This window comes from Cyanistes caeruleus, chromosome 5 (genome assembly GCF_971803275.1).
Source record: "Cyanistes caeruleus chromosome 5, bCyaCae1.hap1.1, whole genome shotgun sequence".
In the NCBI taxonomy this organism is placed as follows: domain Eukaryota; kingdom Metazoa; phylum Chordata; class Aves; order Passeriformes; family Paridae; genus Cyanistes; species Cyanistes caeruleus.
This window is the reverse complement of record NC_141705.1, coordinates 29,726,555-29,750,842: the sequence shown is the minus strand read 5'-3', so window position 1 is coordinate 29,750,842 and position 24,288 is coordinate 29,726,555. Positions and strand designations below refer to the sequence as shown.

The 24,288-nt window shown below is 38.6% G+C and overlaps 1 protein-coding gene across 10 annotated transcripts in view; it reads left to right on the top strand.

Annotated features, from left to right (window-relative positions):
- The window catches only part of MTUS1 (microtubule associated scaffold protein 1), a 118,078-nt gene that overhangs the window by 7,601 nt on the left and 86,189 nt on the right, over window positions 1-24,288 (top strand). The window contains exon 2 of one of the 10 annotated variants that reach the window (XM_086888761.1): window positions 23,447-23,538. The exons of 7 other annotated variants lie outside the window; for them this stretch is intronic. The gene's annotated coding sequence lies outside the window, so the exon portion shown is untranslated. Of the gene's footprint in view, window positions 1-15,939; window positions 16,067-23,446; window positions 23,539-24,288 lie in introns of those variants that run through there. 2 more of the 10 variants (XM_023925120.2, XM_023925119.2) reach the window with 2 other exon arrangements.

The window sequence follows — 24,288 nt, the reverse complement described above, 5'->3', positions numbered from 1 at the left end:
CTACAGGTGATCTTATCCTGCTTTTTTGTTGTTTTGGTTTGTGTTTTTTTTTCTGTAAAAGCATTGGTTGAAACTAGATGGTGCTTTGTGCATCATTACGTGTGGATTTTGTGATTTCCTCTAAGAGGATTGACAGCTTTTAGTTTTGCAAATGTGCTGGTGTTCAAACCATTACTGAATTATTGTATGGCTCTTTTTGACTTCCCCCTTCTTTCTGGTTATCTATTTGAGAAGAAAAAAGAAGAGAAGGATGGTTGTACTGAACTGCTCCTTTCCACCTTTTGGACATTAGTCTTTCACTGAAAGTTCTACGTGTACGTGATTATTTCTGACTCCTGGCTGAAGCTCTTAATGGTGCTGTGGCTTCTTTGTTGGTGCTGTCTAAGCATGTGAAGCACTGATGCTGCCTCCACTGTGTCCGTGTCAAGTTTCAGGACAGCTCTTCTTCGATGCTGCTGGTTGATGCAGACCATTTCTGGATGTACTGGCCTAGCAGTTCTTGGCAGCATCAGCAGGCTCCATCTGTTGCAGGGCGCTCTCATCTGATCTGTGCACTGGTTATTGCTTTTCTCCCATCAGTCGTCAAGGATCTTAAAACCATTACTCTGTGGCTCACTGTTATCTAATCTTGGGAAGCCTATTGATTGCTGTTCCACTGTTGCAATCTTACCTAATTGCATGACTTGTCTGCCAGTTTCACCTCTGCAAGACACCCTCAGTGCTGACTTGACTGTTTTATTTCATTGTAGATATCTAGAAGGGATCTATAAAGATTTGTAGAAGTTTGGTGTTTCTTTGTTTTAGTACTGTCTGAACAAATCCCTTTCAGGTGTGCTCTCTACCAGATACTTTTAAGTGGGCAGCCTGTATCTTAGTGCTGTATCATCTCAGTAATATTTCAGATGTAAGTTTGAAGGAGCTGAACTCTACTGCACATGTCCACCAAAGAGAATGTTCTTTTGTATGCTTTATTTGCTCCTCAATTAGTTTTACAAGCCAAATTTACAGAATTTTATTCTTACTCCGTTATATTTCAAGAAGTGTGGAAGGAATATGAACTGCTTTTATTCTCTGGGAAATCTGAGAGATCCTTTTCAGGTCTCTGTTAGCAGCAGCTGCCATCAGCAGTGCTGAAATAAAATCTGTTGTTATGATTCATAGTTCATATGTGTTATAACATGTGACTCAGTTTAATGAATTTGTTGCCAGAATTGCCTGAGAATTATTTTTATTTCACATAGTAAAAGACTTACTTACTGTGTACTTTTTTTGATGCTGTAAGAGTAATGTTATTTGTTGCTGAGTTTCAGGTAATGAAATTTTTGTATCTACAGGTAGACTTCCGGAATTGTTCCTTTGCAAGCTTTCCCTAAATAAAAGGAATTCCTCATATATTTTGCTCTGTTTGCACCCTTAATTGTGTCTCAGTATAGAAGCATCTCAAAACTACGGATGTTCCCTGTAGTGCATTTGTGTTTCCTCTTCGTTTCATTATCATAAAAAATTCATAGGACCTGTTGGGGAATTGTTATAGTTGAGTATTATGAAACTGAACTGTGTGGGTGTTGTCTCCTGACACATTATTATAATCAGCCAGAGCCTTGATGCCAGGAGATAATAATGGCTGGTTCTGCAGTCAGCATAGGTTGGTGGCCTTGGGCAGTTGGGTGCCTTTAGGCGTTTGCACTCTCAGTATCTGCCTGGAAGGACAGCAGAGGCTTGCCAAGCAGCTGGGAAGGTCACCTACTTTAGTGTGCTTGAATCTGTAGTAACAGAATGAATGTTCTTGCTCTGCTCTCATGTAATGAATAGCTTCTGATTTGGAGTTGTGCAGACCACTGCTTCACCTAAGTATTCTTTGTGCTTTGTAGATCCTTGATATTCTAGTAGCAGATAATACAAACCTTGTGAGCAGTTTTCTCAGGAGATTGGACATCCTTTTGGACAACCTCTTCATTGTGTATACTGCTTGTGGTAAAAGCTTGCTTCTACCTTATTGCACAAGCACACAGGTCAAGATATCTGGGCAGTTTCTGTATGTGGTTAGGACGCATCTTTACCTTTCTTTCCTTCCCTGAACTTGTTTGGGTTTGTGTGCCATAGATTTTGTGTAATAAAATGCCCTACTGCTCAGCAAGTGGGCTCCAAAGTCAAATACCATAGAGCCAGTCTTCTGTATTATAGATTTCTCATAGCTTTCATAATTGTTGTACTGGGCATAACTAGTATTTATTTGTGCTTCTCTGCTTTAATCAAGCTGCATCTCAACACTTAAGAAGTTAGTAAGTCTGGTTCCAAATTTCAGCCAGCTTGAGCTAGTAGTTCATTTAATACCTTAATTGCAAGGTGATAATTGAATAGGAGTTGTCTTCAGTTTCCTACATGCAGAGGCTGTATCATTAGACCTTCTAAAGTCTTGCTAAAAGCTGCCTCTACTGAGAGATGTATTGCAACTTTAGCTATTACTTTAAAAAGAAAAGGATTGAGCATGTTTTTTGTTGTTGTATTGGAGTAGTAGCTTCCTTGCTTGCCCAAGTTGACTGTTGGCCAAGTGCTTCAAGCACAAGGTGGTGGTGCATGCTATGTTAGTTGAATGTTTTTCAGCACTAGACTTTTCCCACATGTCCCAGCCTAGTGGTGGTCAGGACTGTAATTCTTTTCCTTGGTGCCCAGCTATCTTTATTGCAATGTCTCCTGTAAAGCTGAACTGCTGGCCTCACACAGGTCACAGCACTGTTGTGCTGTGTGTAAGCCTTACTCTACAACAATGTGTAGTCACAAACACATGTTTGTACAAAATATACTTTTTAGATGAAATAAGCACTGTGGAGCCTTGAAAGGAATAACTGTAATGTACTCAAAACTGAGAAGAGTGAAGGTAAGAAACTGCAGTGATTAGAGCAGTCCTCCCAGCAGCTTATTTGACACTTCAGTGGTGTAGCTTGGCATGTGGGCATGCCTCCAGCCTTTACTCTCCTAGGGACTACCCTGTTGGTAAAGTGTAACCTAAATATAGTAAGTCTTTGTGTGGGGGGTGTTTTTTTCCCCTGCAGTGGGCTATTTTCAGTGTAAAATAAGCAGGAAAGCTTTGTCTTCTACAAGGTCATTCCATCACAGACTTTCAGATATTTACAGTTGTTTAGCTTTCTTATTGAAGGCCATGTAGAAACTCAGTGCTAAACCTTGATTTCAATATTTCAGTTCTCTAATCTGTAATGGGGTGCTTATCATTGATAAAAGATGTCTGGTTCTGTAGAGGTCATTCCATACTATCTATGTAAGTTATATTTAGTGCATGTTTTTATCTGATTGGTGTCAGAATAAAGCCGCTGTTACAAACTGCTTACTTATTTATAAACACGGAGAATGCAAGCTTCCTGTAGAGAGCCAGCCTAGAATTTTTTTCTTTAAAAAACTGGGGGGGAAGAGGTTTCTAGGAAAAAGTCAGTTGCACTGTGTTGTTGATGGCTGGTTGATGGTGATTTTGTTATGCTGACCAATGGCTTCATATAAAAGTATGTTTGTGATTGTCAATTTTAAACATGGTTAGATGCTATAGAGAATTAAGTTTCTCAATCTCCAGGACTAATCATGGTCTGCAGGTGGCAGAAGGTGGCTTACAACACAGTTGCAAAGTGGTGGGCTGTCTCCTTCCCTTAACTTCCTAGGATGATCTTCTGCTCCCTGCCCTGCTCCCCCCCAGTAATTTAAAAACACAGTGTTCATGTCCATCCCATTTGTATTTACTTATGAGTAAACACTTGCAACAGTGTACAAACCAGCAGGCCCTTGATTCTCTTGATTGTTAATAGTCTGTCAGTGTATAAGTTTTGTTTTCTGGTTTTGTTGTAGAGAAGTCTTAAATGGCAAATTCATCTTTGTGCCTCAAAGTAACATTGAATAACTGGATAATCATACAGTCTAAAACTATTAAGAGTAACTGTAGCAACCCTGTATTTTTTCATTCAGCAAAAGAGTAGCATTTTTAAACACAGAAGGTGAATCTGTTGTGTAGAGAAGGGAAAATGTAAAGTAACGTGTGTCTGTCCACTCTTGTGAGGAAGTCTGTCATTCAAGTGATTATGAGTGCTGTAGTGTCTTTTCTATGCTCTTCAGCTCTTCCAGAAATTGTTTTCAGAAAGAGGCAGAATGTCCTTTGTACTGCCTAGAGAAAAATTTAATCTCTCTGGACTAACGGCTGCCTTTCTACAAACCAATGACTTTGAGGTTAATGTTTAAATATTTAAATGGATTTGGCATGTTGCCATATAAGTGGAACAGCATGTGCTTAACCTGAAACTCAAACAGTTCCCTGGGTGGCCAAAAAAAATAAATGAATTACTCAATAGTGCAGTGATCTGGTAAATTGAAAGATTATAGTTTAATGCTAATCTTGAACAGGGTTATTCTTCCTTCCAAAGGAGGAATATCTGATTTTTTTCTATTTAGTTGAGGGGAATTTTTACGGATGTTACTGGACCTTTTCACAGAAGTTCTTAGGCTAAATGGGAGCACTCATCTGTGGGTCAAAGTCAAGTATAAACAGGTTCTAGTGCAGGGTAGTAAAAATAATCTTAAAGGACACTGATCTCCATGAAGGAATTTTAAACTTGTTGAAAACTGGGTAACTTGCTGTAATCGGGTGATTTTTAGTTCTCTTTCTTCGGGTTGGATTGTATGGGTTAATCAAAGGTTTGATGCATGTAAAGCTCAAGCTTGGTTTGGGAGTCTTGATACTTAAGACTTGAAATGGAAGAAGTTAAGGAGGAAAGGCAAGTGCACCTGGCATTCTTCACTTCTCTAGGGCTCTATACCTTAATCCAGAGGACTGGGTTACCAGTGCCTGGAAGAGAGGTGGAAGCTTTGACCTTGAGACTACATCTCTAATCCAGTCAGATTCTGACCTTAAATTTACCAAGAACTTTGCTAAAAGCATCCCACTCAGGGGAGTGTTTCTTGTCTCTTGTGCCAAATGATGCAAACCCAGGTTTTCTGCCAAGGATCCCAAGGATTTTCTCATTTTCTTCAAAATCTGCACTTGTGACTGCATGCTCTCTGTAGCTGAGAGAATGAAGCAGTGTTCAAGGCATGATAAAGTAAGCTGAGGTAGACAGGGGAGACAATTTTCTTTACTCATCATGCTTTCTTATTCAAATCTCATGTTCAAGTTAAACAAGTGAATTTTTCAACATGTATAGATGTGAAACTTCACGCTTTAGAACTCTTAATGAAAATAATTATAAATCACATAATTCCAAGACTATGGAAGAAGTATTTGAGGTTACAACAACTTCCCAGGCAAACTAGTATTTTGCTTAACTCTGATTGTGTGGTATTTGTACTACAGCACAGAAGTGACATTGTCTCAGCCAGTGTTAGGTATTTGCTTGAGCTTATGTTTGCATCCTGGAGAAAGGAATGATACTGCATTCCTGCAATGTCCAGCACAGAATTCATACATCACATACTATGATGTGATTTATGTGAACCAGAGAGAGGTGTCCCCTCATAAATGTTTAGGAAATCTGCACAGCACCAAAAAGCATCCTCCACATGAGTACTACAACTCTAACTGGTATGAACTACTTACTCTTCTACATCATCTGTGTCAGTAGTTGGAGACAATTTTATCACAATTTTATTTGGTGATTTCCTTGTAAATGAAAAAAAAATCCACTTAAATTACTGTTTCACGTTCAGAAAGGGAGGATAGACTGCTTTTCATAGACCAGCCTCTTCCTGCTGGTGGTTCAGAGGTAAAGGGAAGATCAAGACAAATAAAACTTTTCTTTTGAGTGCTTTATAGATGGGTAATAAAAGGACAATCTGTGTTTCATTCAAGAAATAAAACATGAAATACCTCAGCTAGAAAACTTCCAGTAGGAGATTTTAAGATGAAATTTTTCAATCTTACTTCTGAAGGAAAAGGCTTTTTTCTACCTCTTGTGTGTTAAATTAGATGAAGAACAATGTGTTCAAACTGTCAGCTTAATTCTCAGAAGGTTACAGTGATCTGTGTCTGGTGCTGCCATGTGTAGTCAGCTTGCTCCTGCAGCACTCTTTAGCATCCTTAGTCTAGGAAAACTTTTCCTTAGGGAAAAGACTCTTGCAGTCAAAAGTGATAGGAAAGAAATTAGAAAAACCTGTCCAGGAAAGCATGAGATTGCAGATTTAATCAGTTAGTAAAATATTAATGGATGGGTCAAATGGAAGATAAATTTGTATCTGTTCTGAATGGGAAAGGAGAAGGAGGGCGGGTGGTTGGTGATCACTTTTTTTTACAGGGAGATATTTGTGTTGTATTTAAATAGAGTGAAAGTATGTTAATCTCCATGAGAGCAACTGTTATGGGCAAAATGGGGAGTAATGAAGTAGAAACATCAGTCTAGAGCTCAGTATTGACTAACCATAAAGAGAAGCTTTTAAGAAATCCTTAAAGTCATAATCAAGCTGTAAGAGGTTCAACTAGGGATCAGGGAATGTCAGGTAGCAATGAGGTGATGGCAAGCTTGGCCCAGCAGGGGAGGAAGGGCCTGTGTGTGCAAGCTTCAGTTGTTGCTGCTTTTATTTTGGGGGTGGTGTTAGCACATGGCTGTTAGATGGGTTAACATACCCTGCCTTGTCCTATGTGCCAGCTTAGCAGCAGCAGGATTCACCACCCCGTGATTCTGAATGCAGAATGCTTATGGTGCTGAGAGTGAGGTTCTTCAGTACCCTCCCAGTCAATAGATACATTTATTGCTTTAGTTACTTCTGATTTATGTGTTTGCATGTTACTTTTATTTTTCTCTGAGAGATCAGAGAAACATGGAATAGCCTGGGTTGGAAGAGACCTTAAAGGTCATCCAGTTCCAACCCCCCTGGCATGAGCCAATATGTTCCATTGGACCAGGTTGCTCCAAGCCTCACCTCAACCCGGCCTTAAACACGTCCAGGGATGGGGTGTCCACATCTCTGTTCAACCTGTTCCAGTGCATCACCACCCCCAGAGTAAATAATTTCTTTCTAATATCTAGTCTAAACCTACTGTCTTTTTGTTTGTAACTATTTCCCAGTGTCCTGTCACTACATGGTCTTGTAAATAGTTTCCATATTTCTGGTAGGCTCCCTTTGGGTAATGGAAGGCTGCAATTAGGTCGTCCTGAAGCCTTCTCTTTTCTAGGCTGAATAATCCAAATTCTCTTAGCCTTGATGATTACAGTCTGCAGATAGCTATTCCTATTCTACAGGTGGAAAGCTCTCTTCTATTAAATTTCTGATGTAGTGTTTTTCTGATGGTAAGTGCAGTGAACTGGTACTCAGCATTTGAGGCTGTGGGATGGGATCTCAATGACAAACTGTGTAGTGCCAAAGTCTTGGCTCTTCCAGTATCTTATTCTTCCACTGGTAACTCTATGGAGTTGTAGTGTGCTGTGTGTTAGATGGAGTTGGAAGTCTATTGCCATCCATTTAAGTTTTGCAAGGCAGAAAGAAAGTTGGGTTTGCCAAATTAGTTTGACACCTTGAAGAACTTAAGTGCTACTAAGCTCATTGTTTTAGGTTGTCATCCAAGAACATGGGATAGCTGAAAGAGTTGTTTCTTCTTCAGAGAGCAATTATTTTATTAATTTAGCCTCTATTGCTAAAAGGATATTTTAGTAGTGTAACAGTTGTCACCTAATTCTCTGTAGGCAACAGAAGGAGTTGATGCTCTATGCCTTCTTCCATAATGATGTATTATCAATTCTCACTTTAATTAAAGATCACTGCATCATTTCTTGTAATAATTCTGTATCACCTACTGAATCTGCATAATCCACTAGATACCTCAGATTCATAACATTTTTTCTGAACTGTTGGAGGTGTTTTTTTAAACGTGTTTAATTTTGTGATCTTTTAAGAGATTTCAATTGGCTTCATTCCTTATAGTTTGAAAACCCACACCTTGAACTGAATAAATTAAATGAATGTAGAGAAAGTTCTGTCTCAAAAAGAGAAATTATTCTGAAATGTTCAGCTCTAAATTTTTGTACCCAAAGGTAGTGGTTTGTCTGAGTTTAAAACAGTGTCAGTGAGCACATGGCACTCAAATGGCTTAATTTATATTATGACTATATTACAGTGAAGTTTAATATATCTATGATAATTTCACATTTAAATTGACTTTGTTAAAGTGTACTTGTTTGTATTTATACAACTCTTATACCCTGAGGAAAGAAATATTTTCAGAGGGTGAAAGTAACTTTAACACTCTTTCACATAACTAATGTATTCTACTTTTCTTTTTTTTTTTTCTCTTCCCACTTTTCCTGCAATGCAGAATTGATCTAGAAGCCTAGAGTAAATAGGTTTAGCAGTAAGTTGCACACTTCCAGGTTAGTTCTATGATGTGGTTAAATTAATTTAGTAAAGGAAAGTCTTCAGTTTTTTGGAAGCGCCATTTTCACCTTTACTTGCCTGTAGCAGACAGGGCTTAAGAGACTGCAGTTTATGTCACTTGAAAAAGGTGAGGGAGAACTGTTCGTTCCTTCCGTAAGGCAAAAGTGAATAACTGTTTGACCTGTTGCAATATGACTTTCCCAAACAACTGCTCTTTTCTCAGGCTCTCTGAAGGTAGGCTAAGATTACATTTATCCAAGCTGCTCTGCAGACTTTTCAGTAGAAAATTCTCTTCCAGGGAACTATATGTCGTAATTTGTGATGCATGGAGAAAGGACAGTGACAGTGGGAGAAACACCTGCTTGTGTGTGTGTGTGTTTCTCTGTGACCTGTAGCACAGGGTCGGTGTTTTGCCGTGGCAGCACCTGTATGCTCTCAGCACCCAGCACCTGGTGGAGCCTTGTGTCCACAGACACAGTGCAGACAGCACTGATGGCCCTGGGCTGCAGGAATTCCTGGGCACATCAACTGCTCTGAAGTAACTTTGTAGCCTGACTGTATTTGAGTTGTGGTAGCCCACAGCTGTATGAAAACAGTAGTTTGTGGTTTAAGTCTTCTGAGTTCCTCAGCTGCAAAAAATTGAGTTGAATAAATTCATCCTCCTCTTACTTCAGACCCGGCCAGGAAAAGGTGCACTTACTTTGTTAACTAGAAGTTTTGTCCCTCAATGTGAACATGATCCAAAGTGTTACAGAAAACACCTCTCTGCAAATGGCGTTTGTCAAATTTGTGAAGTCCTCGTCAAACCTGCTCTCTGGATGTGTTGGTAGCTTGCAGGGAGTTTTTGATGCAGTGATGGCAGAGCGTCTAAGGAAAATTCCTCAGCCTGAGTCTTTTATTGCTGCGTGGCTGAACTGATCTTTGAAAGTTGAAGTCTCATGAGAGTACTCTCTGTAATCTGGCTTCTGCGGTTTTGTTTTGTTTTTTCTTCTTCTCTTACTGATCAGTTGTACTCTGCTGTATGCCACTGAGGAGAGCTTTTGATGATTAATCTAACTCAGCCTCGACTTGTCTCTTTTGAAAGGCTTGTGCTTTCACTATTGTAAGTAGTTTGTGGGGTATGTTTCTTTCTGCTGTGCCCTGGTGTAAATTGCTGTTATACACCAAATAACTTCTCAGATTTATTACTTGAAGTTGTCTGTTCCAGAAACATAGAAGCATGCTTTTATATGTGGTGCTTACAGCTTATTCTTTCCTCCTTAGAGGTTGAAAAGATTATTAACATTTTCTGAAGTGCTTTGCTTGAAAGTGATTCAAACTAATCTTTTAATTGTAAAAATTACATAGAAAGGTGGTAGTATTTGTGAGTGAGGTATGGCAGCTTCTATTGAATGATGAGCATGTATTGTCCTTGATGTCATGTTTCCTGGTGTTTTAAATTCTACAACTAAAACAGCCTAACACTAACAGAAGTATTAGTGGTTTGCACAATTAAAGCTAAAAGCATGCCAGGCTGAGAGGAAAAATTCAGAAAAAAGCCCTTCAAGTAGTTTCCATATGTTGCTGACACACTATTTCCTGGAAGGCTGGTTGATGTTTTGGCAATAGTATTATATGCCATTTTCTCTTAGAAGTTTAGAAAGAACTGTTAAGTTCTAGTTCTTAAAATGGTGAGTTGGGGATGATAAAGGGCCTCTAACTAGTGGGTTTTTTGTCGTTCTCAGTATTTGAAGTGATCTTTGATCATTGATCTTTGCATGCTAAGGTTTTGGTTTTCTTTGTCTGATCTTTTCTGATCCTGCTATCTTTAGACAAGCTAAAATACTGAAGCAGTATCTGCCAGTATTTGATTTCTAAATTAAAAGAAAATGTCAGTCAAACCTTTAAAGGTGATAAAGGAAATGTAATTTCTTTCCCTTTATGAAAGGGGGGAAGACCTAAAACTAGAATGGGAAAAAAAGAGAGGAAATTACTATTGCAAAATGTATTCAAGCCAACAGTTACTGACTTGAAAGTATTATTGAATTGTAATAAATACTCTTTTTGTAGGCAGGACTAACCTGACCTACAAACAAGCACAATCTTGTGCTCAAGCACAGAGTTCAATGTCAGAGGCAAGAAAATCAGTGACTGTGTAGAAATTCGTAGTTTGGGTAGTAGTGGGCTGGCTCCCTCTTGCTGCTTCAATCTTTTGGTGATTCAGGATTTTTTACACCGAGCAAGTAGCCACAACTTCACCTGAACTTTAGCTCCACTGTGATTGTTTCAGGAAGAAAGGTAAAATACCCCAAATTCTGCAGGAGGAAATACTGGATGCAGTAATTATTTCTAAAGAATCCTGGAATTTCTAAAGAAATCCTACAAAGGATTGTAGTGCAGTGACAATATCTTACATTTACGATTCTCTTTTTTAGGTTATTTAACAACTTTTTAGGAATAGTATCCATTTTCAGCATTCTCCCATTCTAGCCCTGGGAAGCCATTGTCACAGTTCAAAGTTCTTTTCATTTCTCTCCAAATTGATTGTTTCCTCAGCAGATGGAGTGGAGTGCAGGCTGTGGAGGCAGTGTGGACCTGTGGAGACAGGTCCACAAACTTTGTTTCCCTTACTATGATCTGAGGGAGTGTGGGATCTGAGGTGATTTTATAGTACCAATTGTTGGCCAGAATTGTATGATTCTTGCATATCTTGTCCCATTCCTGGTCACTCTGCTGTAGAACACAACTCATTCATGTGCTTGTAAAGCAGGTGTGCCCATCTGTGTTGCAAGTGAGGCCTCCTGACTTCAAGCTTTCAACTTGACTCTGATTTACCCGTGAGGCTATAGTTAGAGAAAGCAGGGGATTTGTGTTTGCATCAGTGTAGTGGCTGAATTTGTTTTGTGCAAGAAATACACTGTTGCCACTAAAGCAGTTAACCAATACCTGAAAGTCTGCAAGTACTTTCTGTCAGAAGCAGCTAGTGACTGGTATTTCTCTGTATATATTCTAGGTAAGCATGACAGTACTGGCATCTTGTTTCTTTCTAAATATGGTAGGTTATTAAACAAAATGTGTTCTTATGACTCTCACCTCTAACTCTTCCCCTCCCTCCTCCCCACCCCTTAAGTAGACTAAAAGCCAGCTTTGCCATTCTGCTCAGAGTGGGGACTTTTATTCAGATACCCTTTTCCAAAGGGGCCTTTACTTTTCTTCCTACTTTGACTAGAACTTTTGGTTTTTTCCCAAGCACCTAGAATGTGTGAACTTGGAGTTTATTCTAATTGTGGGGAAGATGTGGCAGCCTACAGTCAGGAGAGTCTGGTGTTGGGCTGTCTCATGGTCCTGATGATGCTCTTTGTAGTTGTTACTGTTCAAGTTAGAGTGCAGTTGGTTGCTGCAGCTCCATCTGCTTGGTTGTTAAATCTGCTTAGGTGGTTTCCCTTGTGTTGGAGAAGCTGTCAGCTTTTCTGGACTTCAGCTGGCTCTGTGCATCTTGGCAAAGAGGTGGGACGTCATGCCTGGGCTGTCAAACTCATGTCATTCATGTAATATGAGAGACATGAAACTTGGCATCCTCAATTTGAAAGAAGTCTGGTGGTGAGACCACAGGAATGTTCTCTAAGCTGATATTTGGTTTCTCCTTCCATAGTTAATGTTTTAAATTTAGTGACCTTCTAGGTATATGCAAGATGGTTCTGCCCAGGCCATGGGGTGAGTCTGTGCAAATGCTGACTTCTGCTCATGGTTCTGCTGCTGTAATTTCAGTTAGCAGAGCCTGACTTTGGCTTTGTTATTACATAGTTTGGTTCAGAATAAAATCAGTTCAGCTGTGGTTGGTCTGGAATCCAAATTACTTGCTGATCTAACTGTTGATTTACATATATATTTGATGTTGAAAACTTAACAGGGATCTTAGTAAATATATTTTGTGTTATTTAAAGGTTGAGCATTTAATAGTTAAGTCCTAGAATTGTATTTTGTCCTTGTACTCTTTAAATTAGTTACTCTTCATGTCAAAGAGTAAGGTAGAGATAGGCATCTGATTCAAGTTAACCTAACTGCAAGCTCCAATGTATTATTGCACTGAATCAGTGATTGTGATAAGACTTGTGACTGATTGGTTAAATAGTTTTTAAAATGTATTTTTCCATTGTGTAGTCATACAAGCAAACAGGTACTGACGTACAAATAAGCCTGAATACTGAGGTTTATTTTATTTTATTTCTGCATGTGGAATCTAATGCTGAGCAGGCTTGTTGAAGTAAGCACAGTGTAAATGGTGTTTCTTGTATTCAGTCCATTCTGTGCAAAATAACTGAACTGAGTCATAGGATAAAGATGTAAAAATTGGCTGCTAGGAGCACAGAACTGGAGAAGGCACTGATGGCAGCAGTGTCCTTGTGTTTGTAAAGGTGACTCTGCTTAAACCAAAACATGCTCTCTAGCTTGTTGGTATGTGAGTGCCAGTTTATTCTCTATGTGTAAGGCTCTTTGCTCTTTCAGTGAAGTCTGTGAATCTCTCAGGTGTATTATGTAGAGAAAGTATTCTCATAGAGTTTCCAGCCGTTCTGCCATACCATGTGATTGGCTTGGATTTAGTTTGTATTACCACCTGCTGTGTGAAATTGCAGTTTCTTTATAGTACATGGAATTGCAGATTTGTTTACCTAAATAATTTTTAGGAATGAATATAGCTTGAAATTTGTTAGTAGCCAACTTTTAATTTGAAAGCCCCAGTTTCTCAATCTTGTTATGCACGCTTAGAATTCAAAGAACATGATAGGGAGAAACAGAACAGTTTTGGTGTGACTGCTAACACAAAGGCAGGTGGTAAACTGGTAGGACTTTAAACTTTTGGAAACTGGAAGTTTAAGCAGTCAGTTGCTCTTGCTTCTGCCTTGGGTGGGGAGAGGAAGATTTTGTGAAACAGTTCAGGAGACTTTAGTACAGTTTTCTATTATGAAAACAGTTGCTTTTTCTACCTTTCACACCTGCCATTCTCTGTATTGCAATGGTTTGTGAAGAAAACAGTCTAAGGACTCAGTCTGAAATTTTTTTCTGTGGAAGGCTTGATTGTCTGACACACTTGATTTTGAGACCAATATGTATGCCTCAGTGGAGGTTATTTACCTGTCATGGGATCATTTAAGAATATACATTTTTCTCCTTTTGAATTAAAAAAAAAACAACCTTATTTTTCTTGAAAACCTTCATCATTGATCAGAAATGCTCAGGGCACCAGTCAGTTTGTCACGTGCAAGATCAGAAGAGCAGGACTACCTTGAACACTTAGTACTTGCCACAGGTTGAACCTTGGCCTCCTGCAGGATAATCCACTTCGTGGGTGCTGTCTTCCCTTCTGACTTCTGGAATACCTTGCTTTGACTAGGAACTTCCTTGTAGATGGAAGAAATTCAGGAACTTGATTGTCACCACCCTATTCCTAGCATTATTTGGCAGACTACTGTTCTTTGTTATTTCTTCCAGCAACCTTTTGAACAGTTTCAAGTCTAACCACCAAATACTCCTTTGCAATCATGAAGGCTTTGCTGTAGCTGGACTTTTCAGGGGATGGAAGCAAGTGGTTTCCAGGTGCCAATCCTTTCCACCCCTGGTTCTTGTGAGGCAATTTCCTCTGGAGAAAGTTCCTAATGCAGCATTAATGGCTTGTAGTTGACATTTGTGAGCAGTATACTACCCAGATGGCTTGTGAAAACACCTCTGGTATGTTTAATTTGGCTTAGAGAGAGCAGAACCTCAGTGGTGGATTTGAAGGAAAATCAAGGTAGAAGCAGCCTTCTCTTCCAGGAATATCCTGCAATACATGATGAGGGAGGGAGAAAGAACTCTTAAATAGTCTCTAAAATTAGAGAAATGAGAGATCCAGTGGATCCTGTGGGTTCTCCTGGATGTTCTGTTCAGCTCATCTCTACTTTTTTTTATTTCCTCAGCTCTTGGCAGTTAGGGCTATGTATCTTCCTAGCAGGAGAAGCTAAATGATTTTTCCCCCTGTTTGTTTTCTAAGATTACTCAGCACTGGGTGTGTGTTATAGTTTGGGCTTTTTTATTTTGTTGGTGTTTTTGTGTTCAGCTTGCTCCAGCATTCTGGTGTTTCATTTAGCAGAGTTGTATCAACAAGCAGTGCATGCAGAGTCTTGATTGAGCAGGACATGAGGATCCTTGTTTTTGCGCTGTGAATTGGTGAATTTCTAGATGGAAATTTAGAATCTGCAACATTGTTGACAAGCTTTGTTGCTGGTAGGGGAAGTAATTCTGTCATTCACAGTTAAATGAACTGAGATTGCTTTCAAAAGGAAGTTGGTTACCCTTCACAGGACAGTAGTTGGTTGTGCAAGTTTAATTAAGTTATACTAGGTACCTGAGCATCAGTTTTTTGTGTATTTCTTTCCAATAGTATTTCTTCCTCATTCCCTAGCACCCCTCCACCTGTGCAATGTGCAGACCAAGTACATGGCCATGTGTGAGAATTGTTTTCCTTCTTTAAGCTGAAATGCGTGAGTTTCTTATCTGTGTTCCAAAGTAATGTCAGCCGTATGAAGTTACTCAAGTATGCTTCCTTGTGTTAGCCCTGTGTAGGAGCTTTCCTGCACTGCTGAGTGGTAAAATATTTGCCTTATCAAAGTGTTTCTGACTTGCCTTTGATATGGATGATAGTTCCATAGATTTCTGTACTGTGAAGTGACTGACCCAGAAGCTGCCATTTGGTGCCATCTGGTACTCAGCAGAACTAAATAGTGAAGGTCTGTGACCACTGTTAATCCAAGAAGTAGTATTCTGTCTCATGATGATGTATCATGATAGTTCATGATGGATATGTATTATGTCCTTGGATGAACAGTCTGGAAAGCACAGCTTTGGAGGACCTTGTGCATAGTGATGCTTTAGAACGTGGTGCTCTCTATAGTTTTGAACCAGGGAACCTTTTGAATTTTGACTGTAAGAATATGGAAGATCATTTAAATAGAATCTTTTTCTGTCTCTTTGCAGAATCTACAGCAGTTGCAGTAATTTTTTTCCTCTCCAGACTTTTTTTAGATAGTACTAATGAGAAGCTCCTTTGTTCTCACAGTTATTTACTACTGCAGATTTGCATGTTTTAAATGTGTTTTAGCCCAATAAATGGTATTGTATAAGTTGCTGCTAAGAAGACTAGGCGTTTGGTTGTAGAATGACTGCTTAAGAGTGTACAAGATCAGAGTGATGACCTCTAAATCATCATGCTGCTGTCACTGCCTGTATGCAATTTCACTCCATCAGGCTTATAAGCCAGTGAAGCAAAACCAAAAGGGTTAAATGTGAGGTGAGCTGTATTGTAGACTGGGTAGTTTATACATGGCAGCAAGTTCGAAAGACTGCAGAGGACCTATCCTTGTGTATGAGTGAATTGCCTGACTGAGGGTGCTGGATGGCATAAGTTAATGTGTGATCAGTTCTTGCAAAAAAGACAAAGCTGACTCTGAAAAACCCAGCCAGAGGAAGAGAGGCAGTTTTTGTCTGTTAATCATGAGACCCTATTAGGTTGTCAGTCATTCAAGGGTTATGATCTAATTTATTACAAAATCAGAGGGTTCCTTTTTCACTTGGTAGCACAAAGACAGTGCCAGAGTCTGCAGTGTCCTGTAGCTGTGTGTATATCATCTAATGGAACTGTACAGAAGCTGAAACTGACTGGGGAGCATCAAGTCCATGCTGTATGTGCCATTAGGTATGTAACACTTTTGTGGTATTTATTTTAGACAGTCTTAAGTTGAAATCAAAGCTAATGTTCCCATATATATAACCGTAGTTCCAGGGTGTCTGCAATGATGTGATGATGTATATACACTTTACTCTTGTGGGAAGTTGTCAAGTCAGCTTTTAGTTAAATGGGAAGAACTTTTAAATTTACATTTGAAGTTATCCTTCAGCTCTCTGAATAAAGTTTTGGAAGAGGCTTGGCTGTACTGTAAAACAACATGTAGTTTTATAACAAGAACCATTTGGATTTTATGTTTCACTTTAAGCAAATCGATTAAAGGAAAAATATTAAAAAATTAATTTGTATCACTTGAGTTTTAAGGAAGGAATTCATTTATTTTTGCTAGACTACAGCATTCTTGTGGGATCTCAAATGGACTAACAAGGATGATTTCTGTTCAGGAGCTCTGCGTCCTGCTGTTGCTTTGCAAATGCAGAACCCCCCCTTTCTGGGAGGGCTGATGCTCAGGGCTCCAATGGAGGCCTATCCCAAGAGCCAGGGAGAAACTGCAGGGCACAACCAGCAAGCCTGCATGTCTGGATCCCTCTCTGGAGGTCCCTTGGGTAACCTTACCCTGGCAGCCTTTCAAACAACATGTGCCCAACTTTCCTTTCTCTCCTGTCCTTCACCTTCAGGGTTCTGGTGGAATTTCAGCCCTTGTGGAGCTGGAAGCAGCCTGTTGTCAGCTGTGTTGAGCGGCACGGTGAGCTCGTGCTTTCCAGAGAGCACGACTGCAGCCTGCTACCCAATAGCACTGCATAAATCAAGCTGTTGCTCTTTTTTTTTTTTTTTAAATTTTTTAACCACCTCTGCAAAACTGCCACAGCATATTTCTTGCTATTTATCTGTTGCAGAGGTGCAGTGCTGTGTTTTGCAGAGCTGGTCCCTCCCTCTTGAATTTGGGGACTTTTGTCTCCTGGGTCCAAAGGGAAACAACCAAAAAATGTAGAATGTATACAGTTCTTGTATCAGGACTGATCTCACTTGAGAAACAGTTTCCTTTGTAGGAAAAATAACAAGATTTTCTTTTGAATGTAAATCAAATGTGTTTTATTTGGGTTATTTTTGCCTGAGACTACAACATTTAAAACAATGGTTGTGAATTGCCCCCTTGCTCCAGATCCCAGTTGTGCAACACTGCAGGTGAAAGTCAGACAAAACTGTTGGGATTTAAATTACTATCCAGCAATACTTGCTGAAAATCCTCAACAGCCATTATGCCTTTAGGACTTCCAGTCATTGGGTTGGTGCTGCTTCCTATTTGGCTACTAAAATGTTATTTCCTTTAACCAATTTATTGCAGTTTTGTTAGTTGGTTTTTTTTTCACTATATAGAATCAATAGCCTAAGTAATTTTTAAATCTAAAAGCACTGTTTCTTAATTGGCAAATGCAGCATCTTCAGAATTAAATTCTGCTGTGATAATGTTGTTGGGCAAAGGTGCAGTCCTAACTCAGTGGTAGAACTTGATGCATCAGTGGAAACTCTTCTTAGCTGGCTGTAGTCTTTATGGAGTAAATGACCATTTCTGCACAGCAAACAACTTTTGAGTCTGCAAAAACTGCAAGCTGGTTAATTTCTAACTTGGTTAATGTGAGAAATCCTAAGCATATTGATTATTTCTTGAATTTCTACTGCAAAGCAATATCATGGCAAAGATGCTGCTCTTTCAGTCTTTAGTTACCATTTTGGTCTGCTTTTTTCATAGAAATTAGTCAAATTATGAATGTATTGCACAGAATATTCCACTAGAACTAAATAATACTGCTGTACTTACAGTATCTTACTTCACTACAGGTTGAGAGTACTCCAAATGCTCTGTAAACTAGTTCATATCATATGTCTGTGTTAAATATAGCCAAATGCTGAAAGGCTTCTCAGCTGTAGGTGAAGATCTGAAGGACACGCAGTGCAGATGAGTCTTTCTGTGTCTTTAACTGTCTGATTCCATTGATGCAGCCCATACAAAGAGTACTGGTAAATTCAGCTCCAAGTTGTATCGTACTCACACTAGAGCTGTGGGCACATATGCTTCATAAAAAGTTCAGGAACATGAAGAAGTTTCAAGTTAGCACATAACCTTAAGAACTCTCAGTGTATGCTGCCTGGCACATTGTGGTAATTGTGTTAAAGCTGTTTGTACTCTGACCTGCCAAGTTGTGGCTCATTCTTAGGAGCCAACAAACTTTTTATTTTCTTACCCCCAAGGTTACAATTGTCATTTTAGCCACCACTCTTGCAACGTTGTACTGTTCCTGCAGAGTATTTCTACCTGTTGTACTTGCTGTTTTGTTAAAGCTTTGTACTTGTCAGAGAAGTGGAGATTATCAGCAGACAGTCTTCACTTAAATATTATTTATTAAATAAACAGGATATTTGAAACCCAAATTTTAAAAATCACACACAAAAAAGTCATCACCATAGAGCCACCAGCAAAAACACATAGCCATTTGGCTTGAAAATCTGAGGCATAATTACTGTTCTGCACTGCTTCCCTGTGTACCTGCTTCTCTACTAGATTTGACGTAGCTAGGATGAGAAGAGAAAAACACGGGGCAAGTTAATAGGATCAACAGGTCTGTAAAGAAGAGAAACATAAAATGCAGAATAGAAAAGTTGGTGGGAGGAATGATCTGTTAGTTTGAAACCGCTTCTATTCTGACTATTTGAAGTTGATTTAAAGGAAAATGGGCAGCAAAGGTGCTGATGGGTGGAATTTTGTCAGAGAATGAGAAATTATGATCAAGAACATATGATGAGAGGCGTTAGGAAAATTGCTGGATATCCTTATTTGGTCTGTGTGAGCAGATGGACAGACCTAGTAGGAGCTCACAAAGTATTTTTGTTCTTCATAATGCATTACTGCCTTTCTTCCTTATACTGATCATATTTCAATCAGAGGGAAAATTTCCGTGAATAATCCTGGCCCACTGTTTCATAGCTTCAAGATACCAAAATGTATGAATGTACCCTTTAAATGGTAGCACTGAACAAAACCAGTTTAGCAGAATTCCAGGAAACAGAGAAGGTGACCTGATTTGTAATCCCTATCTAGTCAAATAACTTGAACACTGATGAGGTGTGTTGAACACTGAGCTCTGACAGTCTCAGGCTTGTTTGTGCTTACCTATTCAATCAAGTCTTTCAAAAAGAGGTACCTGAACCTTGACCTTGCAAGGAAGTGCCATAATAAATGTACTGTTTGTTTTTTCAAGTTCCAGCTTCTTACTTTCATTTAGACCTGAAAGTTTATCCTTCCTTGTGCAATAACACATACTTTTGCTAAATAATTTAGTTGTGATAAAATAGCAAAAAAAAAAGCAAACAAACAGAAAAAATCCCCAAAGTCTCTTTCTGTAAAGCTAGTATCTAATTTACTATTAAGAAAGAACTTGGCATTCTTGCAAGTTCCTACAGAGGAACAAACGGACTATTGATCTCATGGAAAACCATTCACAATCTTTGTTCACAATGGCAGTGGATAAACAGCTTATAACTATGTATATAACTGACTATGTGTGCAGTTGAAAACTTGGAAAACCATTTGAGTAGTCTGACACTTTTAGCAATGAATGCTGTCTTGATGAAGCTACAAATGAGAGTCTGATTAAGTTATGAGAGTTTGCTGGACTGTTCAAGCAAGGGGCTTATTGCTGTTCTCATCTACACCTTCAAATAGGTAGCTTTGGTTTTGTTTGCTCATGCACTTAATCTCACAATAAAGTACACTTCCTTACTTGCAGTGTGTTAATAGCTGGTGTTTGTCACTGGCTGGTGTTTGCTTAGCTCTTACTTACATGAGTTTCATCCTGGCAGTTGCTGTAAAACAGAATGGGGGGGAAAAGACATATGCATTTGCATAACACTGTGGTCTAGGAGGTTGCATGTACCTCCAAATCCTTAGAATACTGGATGACATTTCTAGGCAATGTTATTAAGTATCTTGGTTATCTAAGTAAAAGATGGGCTTTATTTACTTAGTTCAAAAAAATTAGTGGACCAGTGTCCCACTACTGAATACAGAGTTCTAAAACTTACTTAACAATAAAATTCAGAAGTTAAATTCAATTGTTAAAGGAAGAACTGTGTTATCAAGACAGTGTATAAATCTGTTGGAGTATCTCTGTTTGTTATGAGCTTTCAAATAGTCTGAAGTTGAAGATGGAGAGAACAGCATAGTATCCTTAAAGACAGGACAACAAGGATGGCCAGGGTTTATAATTAATTAGATAAGGACTTTTTATCTTAGCAAAGCAATGACTATGGCCAAGGAGAATAAGGGTTTGAAAGCCTTTGAAACTTTCCATTGAACCAACACTCTGAGGAATGAGTCTCTGGAGACTGAGAGTTTGGGGAAAGTGCTAGTAGTATTGGCATCTCAAACAACCATGTACTCACTACTAGGAGAAACTACAAGGGTCAATGTACTTGTTAGGATCAGCTGTCAAGTTTTGGGGTAGTCTGATGGTAGTGTCATGGTTTAAACATCTTATGGGAAGTCAAAACCTCTTGCACAGCTTCAGGATGTCTGATTTCCACAGTGGAGCTGCTGTTCTACTTTACTTCTTTCATATCTTAGAGCTAAGATGTAACTGATTAAAATTAATGCTCCCTGATTACTGTAACTTTTATGTTATGCTGCTTCTCTAGTCTTGAAACAGGCTAGCAAACAACCCGGTGGAAGGCAAAACCTGATGGTTTCTGTCTTTGGAAGTGATAGTACTCCTTCAGTCAAAAATGCCTGCACAATTGCTTGCAAACATAACTTGCACATTGTTTCTGCTTACTGCATCAAGTGTCTGACATGATTCCTGACTTCTGAAATGTCTCTGAAGTATACAGATACGGCTTAGCTACCCTGTGGGGTGGGTCTGTTTTTGGTTTGGTAGTTTGTTGGAGATTTTGGTTATTTTATAAATGATTTTATATTTTATATATATTTTACATACATTTATATGTAATAATATATATATTTATAATATATATTTATAATTAATAATTTATTATTATATATATTTATAATATATATTATAAAATATATTTATTTCCAGTATATTCATATATATTTTATATAAAATATATATTATATAAATTCATACTATATACATGATATAGTATATTATAATATAGTATTTAATAATAATATATTATATATATTTATATATTTTTTAATATATATTATTTAATAAACACATTCACAGTACCCTCACTGGTGATACTGTGTATTCTGAAGCAAGCAATGCCTTGAGCATATGAGAACTTAATGTAATGCACTTTCAGGAGTAGAATGATTGTGCTTGTAATGTTATAGATGTATGTATGAAGTTGTTATAGGAGCTTAACTTATTCTCTCTAGAATAGTTTGAGTTAGCTTGGCAATAGTTTAGAATGTGACATTACTGAGGCAGCATAGAGAGCGCTGTTACTTGCAATTCTGTGTAAATACAGCATTATCTGAAACATTTTGTGTTTTCCTAGTGCTTTCTTGTGGGACATATTCAAACAACACTGAACAGCATGTTGGGAGGGATGCCTGGTTGTTGTAGATGATGCCATCTCTGCCTTCAGGTGTATATGCTGAAAAGTCATGCTTCTGTGATGGTGTTGTGTTCCAGGACATGATCAAGTAAACTGGTTGTAGTGTAATGCATTAACATATGAAATGCTTTGTAGGGTTTTTAATTCCAGGGATTGTGGTAATCATGACCAGGTAATATGGTTTCCTGTGGGAATGCTGATGCTGCATTTTGTCTGGTATCAAAACATGTTCAGTTAATTAAAGCACTTCTAGACTGCCTTCCTGCATGTCTGGGCACACCCTCTCCTTTAAGGTTTATTCCCCACCCCATGTCCCCCTTCATACAGGCTTCACAAACATATGACTGATGGGTTTGAGTAAATGCTCTATGGTGATTTGCTTGAAAGAATCAAGTTCCAGATGGAGTTCGAGGAAAAGTGAAAATTGCTCTTGTCTGCATTGTGACACTAACACAAGCTGACTTGAATTCTTGTAGTAATTGGTCAACCTGTGAGTTGAATTATGTTTTGTAATTATCTGTTTTGATTCCTGTTTACCTCACACTGAATGACTGACTGTCCTGCCCTTTAGTAGCACACCCCTGGACACCTCTTGTTGGTTAGCAGAAGTAACAAGATGTTGCTCTAAGCCCAATTCCCTATGTTGCAGTGTATTTCTCTTGGATCTGGGGCTGTTGGCAGGCAATCCCTCCTCTTTTTAGGATAATCTACTTGCCAAGCTTCTTGTGGGTTGTTGGGTTTTTTGCTTTGGTTTGGTTTTTTGTTTGTTTGTTCTTTTCGGGTTTTTGTTGTTGTTGTTTTGTGTTTTTGGTTTTTTTTCTCTCAAGTGGTACTACTGTTAACCCAAGCTCTTATTTCAGTTGAGGAAGGGGAAAACTTAGAGCTCGGGTAGTGAAGACTTTTTCTGCTGTGCGTAAGCACTTGAAGTACACAACTGAAATTTGGGAAGCTGAACTTTACTAAAGGCAAAAACAGCTGAACTGTTTTGCACTGCACTGTAGTGTGTTGTGGAGGCCAGGCATTCATAATGCTTGATGTAAGACCAAGTCAAAGCAAATTTATTAGTATTTAGTTTAGAGAATTCCTCAAGTCACTAGTTGCCAGGAACAGTGTGTTCTCAGTGAGGGCAACTGTTGTGTCTGTGTGTTTGCTACTGACCTCCCCCATGGAGGAGATGCTGGGTTGAAGTTAATTTTTCATTCAGCCTTCTATGGCAAATCTAAAACTAATGAATATCTCGTCTCCAGGAAGTGTTTCCATAAGCTTAATGAACATATTGTTACATGGAGAGTTACAGAATGTCAGTTCTTTCAGGAATAGTGTTCATCTAGGTTACAGATTTTTAAATACCATACCTGATCCTTAGGAATACCTCTTTTTTTTTAATGCAGGATGATTTCAGGACTCTGTATAGATGTGGAGCTGTATTTGAAGCTGGTCTACTTGTTCATGAAAGTATTGATTACTATAGTGAAGATTTGCTTTAAAAATAGTTGAATTAGTAATTTATTTCTACATGTTCTCTGGCTGTCGGAAAGTCCAGAGCACTGAGTAAACAGACCTATGTATATATATGTACACACCTTGGTATATGCAACTTTAATGTGCTACATTTCTCCACTCGCTATCAAAACCATTTTTTTGAGCTTCTTCAGCATCAATTAAATCAAACTTGACTTAGCTACCCGTGTTTTTTCAAATTTTGGCATTATTAGCTTCATATACTGTAAGGTAATGCACCATTCTTTAAATTCTTGGCATTTTATTCTTGCTAAGTCTTGATATATTGAAGTTTCCTCTTTTCTGCAGAAAAAAAAAGCTCTTGAAAGAGGTAGGATTTCTGGTTTGATCCGAGCTACTGCTGAATCAAAATGGAATCTCGACTTTTGTTGCATGACTAGGTGAGCAAGCTGTTTTAAGGGCTAGTATCCAGACAAGTAGAAACAAGTTTTAATGTGTCAAAACAACAGTGAAAGCAAAGTTTGCAAATATTTCTCAGCAGTTGATTCTGTGATTGACTTAAACGAATGGAAAATTATTCATAACAGATTCTTGCCCTGCCTTCAGGGAAGACTTTTTTTTAATAACTCCTCAATCTGCCTTAAGTTTCCTAATTGAAGGTGAAGGTGAGAGTACTACAGTTGTTTATGCTTCTTTAGGGATTGAATAATAGTGGGTAAGCAAAAGATCTACATCAGCCTTGAGGAACCAGGAGATGTTTTAGCTACACAAGCCATTTCATCTTGGGGGTGGTAGGGGGGCAGAGGAAGCTGTGCTCTCTGATCTTGGTAGCTTTTCTTTCCTTGTTTCATGGTCTTTTTCCTTTCAGAGTCAGGTGTTCAAAGTATCATGTAAAGTCAAGGTTGTGGGCCTAAAGCCACTCTGTGTTTGGTTCATAGTGAGCAGACAAATTCTTGCAGTTCTACAATAGTCTTACTTTGGGTGCTGTTTTTTTGTACTCAAAATTGTTTATAGGCCCTGCAGCTTTATACTTTTCATTAGTATGATAAATGCTTTTTTTTGAATGTAGTTACTCAGGCTGTGTTTCCAGCTGAAGAAAGTAAGATTTAAGGAAAAAAGTGATTTTTGAATAATGCAATAAGTAACTTGTCTTTCACTATTTAGTATGCTGGATTCATTTTATGCTTTCC